Source organism: Alnus glutinosa, chromosome 2 (genome assembly GCF_958979055.1).
Source record: "Alnus glutinosa chromosome 2, dhAlnGlut1.1, whole genome shotgun sequence".
Lineage (NCBI taxonomy): Eukaryota > Viridiplantae > Streptophyta > Magnoliopsida > Fagales > Betulaceae > Alnus > Alnus glutinosa.
The window spans coordinates 28860137-28870763 of record NC_084887.1 but is presented as its reverse complement, the minus strand read 5'-3'; positions in this window follow the sequence as shown (position 1 = coordinate 28870763).

Below are 10627 nucleotides of genomic sequence, written 5' to 3'. Positions count from 1 at the left end.
ACCTCAAATATCTCTCTCATTGCTTCTGCTTTTCCTATTGTCTTTTGTTTTAGATAACATTTTAACATGGTATCAGTGCTATTTTTCTGTTGCATTGTCCACTAGGGTGTTTGGAAGTAGTTGTTGCACAATTTTTCTCACAAATCGTACGTCTTGCTCATGTTTTGGTACCGAAACGATACGTACATGTTCTACAAGCCTCGATCTACATTGTGCCCCGAGAAAAGCTATTTTGATACTACATGCACCCTCATACGCTTCTAGAATATTTATCTTAACTTTCCACGTGTTTCACATGCCGTTCATGCCTTCTATCACACGCCATTGTGACTAGCCTTTTTGCCAAGTTAATTAATTCCAAAAACAGGCATAGAAGGCAATGAATATTGTCTTAGTTAGATCGGGTTCTTCCTGAGTTTCCGAATTATTATTAATGAATTGGAGGCACTTTTAAGCCCCAGTGCTATCGGAACTATCTATTACCAGACTTGTAGGGTGAAGAACTAGGTTTCTCAGACAGTCCTGAGCCTCACGTGCCTGCATGCACCTGTCATCATACATTTTGCATGTGCCATACGTCTCATGCACTACACACGCACTCATCAGATTCTTGGATTGCCCAATATGATCAATGGCCCATATTGGCCCAACTTAGCCACCCATTGTCGGCTCAGTTCATCAGCCCTTCGTTGGCCTAGCCGCCCACCATCTCTGATTGCCTCTGGTCATCATTTTTGGCCATCTTACCATCCTTATTACCCTTACTGCTATCATCGACCACTGTCTTCGTTGTTATTTCCATTGTCACTGGTGACATCACCGTTAGCGGTACTGTTATTGTCACTTTTGCCACTACCACATGCCACCATCATTTGCTGTTTGCTTCATGTTGACGGTCGAATAAACCGACCGGCTGAATCATTCTCCTAGTTAACACCATCCTTACTACCGTCACCGTTATCATTGACCACTGTCTTCGTTGTTATTTCCATTGTCACTGTTGTCACTAGTGACATCACCAAAGGTGGTACCGTCATTGTCACTTTTGCCACTACCACTTGCTGCCATCAATTGCTGTTTGCTTCATGTTGACAGTCGAATAAACCGATTGGCTAAGTCATTCTCTTAGCTAGTTAACTTTGATGAGTCAACCCACTAGTTAATAGTGAGTCAACTTGCCGACTTAAAAGTGTGTCAACATATATAGTTGAGTCTCAACAAGCCAACCTACCGAGTCAACTCAGATTAAAAAAAAAAAAAAAAAAAAAAAAAAAAAAAAAAAAAAAAGAAGAAGAAGAAAGAAAAGCTACTACTTGCCCCCGCCACCCAAAAAAAAAGGGACCAGTCACCGGTGTCCAGTAAAGATACTCAAATGACATGTCCAGCAGACTTGCCGACTATACCAAATATGTCTCTAACAAATCATAATCTTTAGAATTTTTCTTACCTTAGCACACCTCACACCCATTCTACCTTAAAAATAGACCATTTTGTAACACATTAATTATGTACAATTCAATATAAACTAAATGTAGTCGTAGTGGGCATTAGTAATGGTGGAACTAGATCTCTAAGACCAAACCATCTCAAATCTCTATCTGTTCTTATTGCTTTTGCTTCTCCTATTCTATCTTTTAATTACTTTAATATATATTTCCTAGTTCTATATTGGTTTGGTTGATGGTTCCCTACTTTTAAAAGATTAGTCTTGATTCTAAACGGATTGCCGACCCCCTTAAAAAAAAGAAAAAAGAGATATTTGTTCACTTTTTCAAATGTCTTCTTTATTCATTTTTTTTTTCCTCCTGACCAAGTATTGTTTTCGTTATTCAATTTTTCACTCGGACATGTCCACCTTATTCGCTTAGAGTTTCCCCCAAGTACTCCCTCCTAATTCCATAGAAAAAAGAAAAAAGAAAATAAAAATTGATCGATTGATCACCAAACTCACTCATTTAAAAAAAAAAAAAGAAAAAAAAAGTCTTTATATGTTGACATGTAAATGATGTAATTGTCTCATCAATAAAAATGGATTTAACCGTTGTAAAGGTCAATAAAATGTTTCAGATAACATAACAAGCCATTGAGTGGGCTTAATAGAGAATTAGGTCATGCAAAGTAGAAAATTAGACTATGAAAAAGACTGCATGGGAAGTGCTCCCATATATATATGTTCGTACGTAGGCAATATGGAAATACATGAAATACACAGTTCAAAGTAGTTAATCGATGATTTTGACTCAAGGATTTGAAAACGTTGCCATTAATTCAATCTGAATGTCAAATGGAAACTGTGCTCATTGCTCTAAGAGGTCACCATGCACTCAGCTCCTATATATGCAAATCAACTTTATAGAACCCAGTTGACGAATAAGTATAAGAAAGGCTGTCATTTTTATTGAGTAAAGTTACTAATTAATGCGTTTCATCATCAGGCTGACACTAGCCTGCATTCTGTCTGGGGTTGGGCGGCCCTTGTATAAACCTAACCTGCCCGCTAGGCGATCGAGTAGCTAGGTGCATAGCTGTGATGGGGGCTTTATTTTATGAATTTAAGATATAGACAGAAACAAATAAAATTTTTGTCTTTATTTTATAGATGAACTTAACAGTTTTAGGATACGAGTATATATATATATATGTGTGTGTGTGTGTGTGTGTGTGTGTGTGTGTGTGTGTGTGTGTGTGTGTGTGTGTGTGTGTGTGTGTGTGTGTGTGTGTGTGTGTGTGTGTGTGTGTGTGTGTGTGTGTGTGTGTGTGTGTGTGTGTGTGTGTGTGTGTGTGTGTGTGTGAACAAATAAAATTTTTGTCTTTATTTTATAGATGAACTTAACAGTTTTAGGATACGAGTATATATATATATATATATGTGTGTGTGTGTGTGTGTGTGTGTGTGTGTGTGTGTGTGTGTGTGTGTGTGTGTGTGTGTGTGTGTGTGTGTGTGTGTGTGTGTGTGTGTGTGTGTGTTTTCTGACTTGATTGTTATACTCATTGAATCATGGATAAAAAAATATAAGGGTGTTTCTTGCGAGCATTGACTACCATTAATATTTTGAGGTCATATCCATCATCGATCCCATTTTTTTCTCGATTCTACATATTTTTGGTGTTGCATTATATTTTCAAAACAAGCACAAAAAGACTAAAAATATGTTAAAATTATTTTTAAAAGCGTTTAAAATATGCCCATTACTTATTTGCGAATAACAGATAATAACCGCACTTCATAATTGTGTGGATGTGGGATTGTAAAATAAATGATGTGAATACAGATATCTAAAAGTGAAATTTACATTTTGCAAATGCGGATGAGAATATCGCAAATGACCGCAATGATATCCACGTGTACATTCCTAACTATCCAGCCACCTATTTAGATAGATGAATCTCATATAATATCTTTTGCCACCTATTTAAGTAGATGAATCTCATATAATATCTTTTGCATTATTTGCTTAAATTATTAAGATTCAGACGTGAATCTTTATCCCATCGGGTTGGGTTTGTTTGAATATTTGCTTGTTGGTGTGGATGCATGTCCGCCCTGTTGACAATAACAGGTTGTCACTGTGGTATGTAGTGTAGGGGCCCGATTGGGTCAAATCTCAGATTTAATTCTTCTGTATGACTGTATCCAATGAAACAAAAAGAAAAGAGAAAACAAAGGAAAGTGATTCCACTACACCAAGTGTATAACAAATGTACAACACCTCTTCACATGGGATGGACCTCACAGTGTGAGGCCCATCCCATGTGAAGGAGTGTCCTACATTTGTTGTAGGAGTGATGTACAACTATCATTATTCGAAAACAAATCAGTCTACTGTCTAGGCAGGGCTTTGTAAAAAAGATACATCTTTTGATGACTACCAGTGAAACGTACTGCAGAAAAAAGAGTTGATCAATGATATACTATCGATATGGGAACACACGCATCATGCATGCCTCTAAGATCGTCTCTCTTCCACTCGATCCAGTTTATTAGATATGCCAACGATTATCTAGCTAAATAAATATCTGTCGAAAACATGCCCTAATCCAAGGTAATCTTGACTTGTTCATAATAAAATCTTGCGAGTCTAGCAGCTAGATTGGTCGGCGAGATTTGGTAGAATCTTCTATTAATTGCCTCAGTCAAAGAAGATATCAAGTATTTGGGTTTAATCAACCATTCATCACATCTGTATCTTTTATTTTAGTTTTCGGAAATCTCCCCCCCCCCCACCTCCCACTACTTCGATGTTTAGTTAATAAGACAACTAAGGCCAAAAAACAAAAGAGATTTTTTTTTTCCCCTAGTTTCTATGAAGTTTCCTCTTAAATTGGATGTTACTTGTAGCATAGTTGAGCCAATCGACCTCTCTTAACATGAAGGTGCCAGAAGATATTGTTCACGATTTTAATTTACTTTGAAGATGTTAGAGAGTAGGGAATTTTACGCGGCTGGCTAGCAATCAGATCGAGCCTATATTTAAACTACATCATTACAAAGTTTGCATTTAGGGAGGAGCCCAAATAGTATGTTAGAGCCATTTCATGATTATAATTTTATTTTATTGCATTTAACGGTATACATGATGCCACGTGATAGATATTTTATAAATGACGTGACATCATGTACACCGTTAAATGCAACAAAATAAAATCTTAACTATAAAATGACTTATCTCTATTTTAAGTAAAATTGAGAGAATCTCTCAATAAGCGCCCTCCTTGACACTCACGCACAAGAAAAATCCATCTCATAGTTAAGGAGAAAAAAAAGAAAGAAAGAAGGGACAGTTAAGTTTTGTGTAATACAACTTCTAAGTATGATCAGTTCCATGATGTTAAATAGCATGTACAAATTGCAAAAGGCGTCAATTATTTGGAAATTTTTTTTCGAAGCAAATTCTCGAGAGAGGTACTCTTAGAACCAACTATAAGGTGGCAGACAAATATTATTGACCATGATTTTTCTTTTTTTAAGCACAATTAAATGGCTTCCACTTCTAAGTTTACTGCTTCGATGTAGGCCGGGTTGCTATTCACGATGCATAATATATATATATATCTCCTCAAAAGTTAATTTACTTAAATGGTAAAATCAACAATGAATTTCCAAGGGAATTAGCTAAGTAGAATTGGTTAGAGTTTATTCATAAATAAACAAAAGAATTGGTTGAAAACCATGTCTCATGAGTTGGAGGTCTTTGAATTGGACTCTCTCTTTTCTTTTCTTGGGACCTAACTTATACCCATTAAAAAAATGGTGAAATTAATTAAAAAATATTTACTAGAAACTTTCAAGGAGCGAAATTTAATTTATTTATTTTTGGACATGTTAATAGCAGCCTATCAATGGCATAAGATTGCTACACATGCACGATGCACCCACCATTGGGATATACACAAATCCCTTCACTATAAAGGTCATCATCATAAACATTAGAACGATAAGGAATAACATGATGAACCGTACCCTTTTTTTCCGAGGTATTATATATGTTAATTAACCGCAGCCTAACTCGATCATGATATAAAATGAAATCACTAACTGTTAAAAAAATTGTGAGGTAGGGAGCTTCTGATTTAGTTAAATAATATAATGGCCGGGCACACGAGGCATAACATAAAGTATAATCATTTTTGTAGCCACTAATTGAACCCCTATTGAACATAGGAAACATGGATTAATATTATAAATGAAAACCAATGGAGCGACCTAGCTAGCTAGTCACCCTTTTTTCTAAAGAATTGAATTGAAAGGCACTGTCTTTGGCCAAGTACGATCTTTAAATTACTAATTAATTAGCACTTCTTGATTAGATCAAAAATAGAAAAATCAATTAAGTAGTTTTCACTATGTACTATGAGGCGAAGAGAGTGGTGGAGAGGAGAAGGTGGCGGAGGTGATCGAGATCAGTAATTAATGGTGGGGCATAATCTGATATTATATTGCAATTAATTCTTTTTTCTTTTGTTTTTTAAACTTGATGATTAAAAAATTAATGCATAAGGTTGATCAGTACTAGCTAGGGTGGGTTTATTATATTATTTTGACTCTCTAAGCTCTTTAAGGAAGCTAGGGACTCCATTTAGAATTTTTGGACATATACACCACCATGCCACTTGGAGAGAGAGAGAGAGAGAAGTCCACTACCATGATATCCACTCATGCGAGCAAAGGACGGAATAAGAAGGTTTACATCTAATCATTATGATATAGGATAATATCTTTTATATGTTTGCGTGCGTGCGTGCGTGCGGAAAGCTTTGAACACGACACAATTAATATTTATTCCAGGGCTAGCTGATTTAATAAAAAAAAATAATGGCAGTGGACTCACATGGACATTTTTAGAGTATTCAAAGCGAAAAGTCCATACTAATTAACTCCTAAGCTTGAGTCTTGACTATGGTTCTTGAATCAGTTAATTTGTTTTCTTACATCTATTATTAGCATAGATGGTGATTCCGATTGGAGTGTGTTGTGAACCTACTGGCCGTAACAAAACATATGAAAATAATAGATGGGCTCGTTCGAGGGAGCTGTGACCTCCGATGACTACTTTGAAAAAGCCGTGACCTCCTCCTAAAGACAGTAAACTGCACTATATATACCAAACTCATGTATTATTATTGATAGTTTGTCCTTTTAATATAAGAGTAATATTGATCGGTTACAAAGAGAATTAATGCTACTCTAAATAGGACTCTAAAACCAAATAAGTATCCGGTGACGGAGCTAGAGAGGGGCTGGTGTGGGCCATGGGCCCCTTTAGACTTGAATCAACTCATGCTTTTGTTTTGTGATGCGGCTGTGTACACCACTTGTGGTTGATCTTTGAATGGAGCTTCCCTAAAGACTTGAATCGAAGGATTAGAAGTTGGCACCTTGATCATATGGTGAAATTTTCCTTCACCTTTGTATAAACTCATTAATTTGTCCTTTAATATCATGCTCAACTAATTGTAACTACTAATGCTTCCTGATCATGTTGTCAAACAACTAATATGATTAGATATAGAAAAAGGAAAAAGCAATTTTCTCAAATTCATTCACCTTTTATTCTTCATCTTTATCATTTCTCATCAACTAATATGCTGTCTTGCATAAAGCATATGACTAAGGTTATGTTTAGTACACTGAATGACTATTTTATTAAGAATATATATATATAGAAAATAAAAAAATGTGGAATTAAATAGTCTTGAAATAACTATTATATTGTTGGTGATAGGTAAAAAAAAATAATTCATTGTCTTTTGGATTCCAATAGTGGGTGATTGAAACTATTTTATTTGATGCAATGAATGCAATAAAGAAACTGATAATATTAAGAAGGGATGCTTGGCCAAACCTATATGAAAACTAATCAAGAAGCATAGGCTAAAACAATCATCTCTAAAAGTGAGTTGTGACTGTGTGTTTTTGTTCAAGTTATTCGAACAACCAAAGTTCAGAGGTATGTTTTATTATTTTGTTTTTGGTATCTTTTAGGAATCACTTCTCGGTCCTTTTTTGTAAATAATTTTGACATCTTCTGGAAATATTTTTCTTGCTGAAGGCTTGTTGAAAATATTTTTTGCTCAAGGACCTAATTGTAGAAGTACTAGAAATTATCGTATGCCATAATTGTAAGCATAAATAATGTCACTCGTACAATATGGACAATATTATTATGCTAAAACAATAAAACACAGTGGAAATAATATAGAGAATTTAGGCTAGCTTACTTTTAGCCATCTTTGCTCAAGCGTTTTTCAAGAACTTCTGAAGAATAAAATTATAAGGTGTCTTCTAACCTATGCGTATATATGGCATATAGGTCATTTATGGAGATAATATATTACAATAATCTGTACATTTATTTTCGTGATCAATATTAATTAAGATTGAATTTTATTATGCCATTTAAAAATAAAGAACATCGAAATGACCTAATAGTAGCAGCATCTTAAGGTGTACTAGTAATTAAATGAAGATAATTTTATGAAATTTCATAAGATATATTAACATCTAAGTTGCAATTGATTCATAAAAAATATAATAACTTGCTGTCATAGAGAGGTTATAATGAAGATAATCCAACATGTGTGAAGCATTTGTTTTTTAATGCTTATATTTACTAGTTTATTAATAAAATCATTTTAAAAATTCATGCATAGAGCAACATTTGCCAATGTGAAGGTTAGAATATAATACTAAATTCAGATCGTTGAATTAGAATAGAAAAACTTCACTTAACCCTCCTGAACTTTCATCGCCTTTACAATCACCTTCAAAATTCAAAAAATCTCAATATAATGTGTCCAACTTTAAAAAATTAGTAATGTCATCTATTTGTTATGATTTTTTGTTAAATCCTACTTGAGAAAGCCAAAATACCCATGTTTAGAGAAAAAGAAAATAAGATTTTGTTGCCGAGTTGATCCACGGTCAAGCCACGGGTTCCATTTTTTTTTTTTAGAATTTTTAATTATTTAAAAGTTAAATAATATGTAAATACAGGGGTATAAGGAACATTTTACCTATGCTCCTTCTTATTTAACCACAAATCCTAACCAGAGGGGTGACATTGCAATACACTAAATTGAGAGTTTTTGAACTTTTAAGGATTATTGCAAAAACGGTAAAAGTCGTTCCTGCGGGGGGAGGGGTGAAGTTTCCCCAATTAGAATTAAAGTTTATGTTTATAACCTTAAAGTTCACAATAGTTGTATGTCTTAAATATGTAGGCCATGTCATACCTTCAAATTAACATTCCATTTTCAATATACATTATTTTCACAAAGTAAATCATGACGACAAATCATGCAATTTGATTAATAATATTGCTGTAAAAATCGAAGGGTTCACGACATGCAAATCAAAGGTTTCGTGTTTGCTTAAAATGCATATTTATAAATATAGTATTTTCATATATTATAAGTTAAACATTTAAAAATTCTCATAAGCGATTACTTACCTTGAGTGCAAATCTCCAAACACAAGCTCCTTGCTAAGATCCTTCCTCTTTAGCTTGCAATACACTTTAATATCAGTCAAGGTTCCAAGTTACAAACCTTATTCTACATTTAAAACGCTAATTATTACATTCTGCCCTAAAACCATTCAGATGGCATGGTTTTGACATCGTTTAGACGATTTCAACACAAAATGCGAGTTTCAAGTTTTTGTCCTAACAAACTCTCATTTTTCCTTTCCTACTCGGCTCTTGGGTGGTATAAAGCTCAAAGGTAACATCTTACTCACCCTAGCTAACACCATTTAGGCCTTAAAGATATCAACTTTAACACAAGCCTTAAACATTATAGCTTTATTTCTTCTTTCCTTCACATTTTCCCCTCTTAAAATGTCCCAAAGGTGTCTTGTAAGGCCAATCTTGTACATTCATGTATTGATCTAGCTTCAAAACGAAAGCTAACCAACAATGTCTCAAACTTTCATACAAAAAGCTTAGGTTTTTCTCAAAAGAACTTAATTTTAACCTTTTCCATGTCATCTAAGGTCAACACATATATAAACACAAAATAAAACTCTAAAATATGAACAAATCACGAGAATTGAGATTGTGTTTTGCTTCCTTACCCCAAAGCTTGGGCTATTACAATATTAAAACTTCCTTGGGTTATTGTTTTGGTTATTAATGAATTATTCTTTCTTCTTTTTTGCCACGTGTTTTGGTGAGGTATTACAAGCTCGGTTGATGGACGGTTGATACCCATTTGATTGAGTGCTATAATTTACAACAACTCGAGACGTTCGGTAGATAGACAATTGAAGCTCATTCGGCCGTAGAGTTTCAGCGCAAGGTTCCGTTCAATGCGACTTGGCAGTTTCATTTTATTTTGCTTTCCAAGTAGGGTTTTGATTTTTTTTTTTTCTCTATATAAACTCACTTAAGACAATTTGGGTACGTAGTAGCTTATGTTATATTTTCTTTAATTTTCAATAAGAAACACTCAAAGGTTGTGTTTTCTTCTATTTTGCCTTAAATCCTTGATTTTGTTTTGGGTTTTGGGAAGAATTGTGAGTTTTGTGTATGTGAATTTTGTGACCCTTTGCACCATGCTGCATCACTGAAGGTAGCGGTGTTCAATCGAAAATTGAGGCTGCAATATGTTATGTTAGAAGGAGATGCATTGTAGATAGTATAAACCTTGAATGCTACAGGACATGGGTATGTAATGATCATTTCAACTACCCAAAATGACAAAGGTACCCTTAATAAGAGAAAAATTCAGAAAAAAAAAACTAAAAAGAAAAAAAAGAAAAACAAAAAAGAAAAACAAAAGAACTACCTAACAACTCTGGCCGTGGGTCATAAGTAATTAGCTTTTTTATTTTATTTATTTTAATTATGGATTTTTAAGATTAAGGTATGTATAGGTGTATTTTTGTACTTTTTTTGGTGGTATAATAGTTAATCAAGGTTAAAAAATGGCACTTGACGACCTTTTTGTTAGAATGTAACGGAAAATTCTAATAGAGGGAGATCAAACATTATAACCCCAATAGAATATTGGAGGGGGGATATGGAAAGAAGACATGGTAAAATTTGAAACATTAAGAAGACATTGCAAATATGAGGCAGTTAAAGGAAGTAAATGTAGTTTTCCTTAGTAATTTTTGTATGCATGC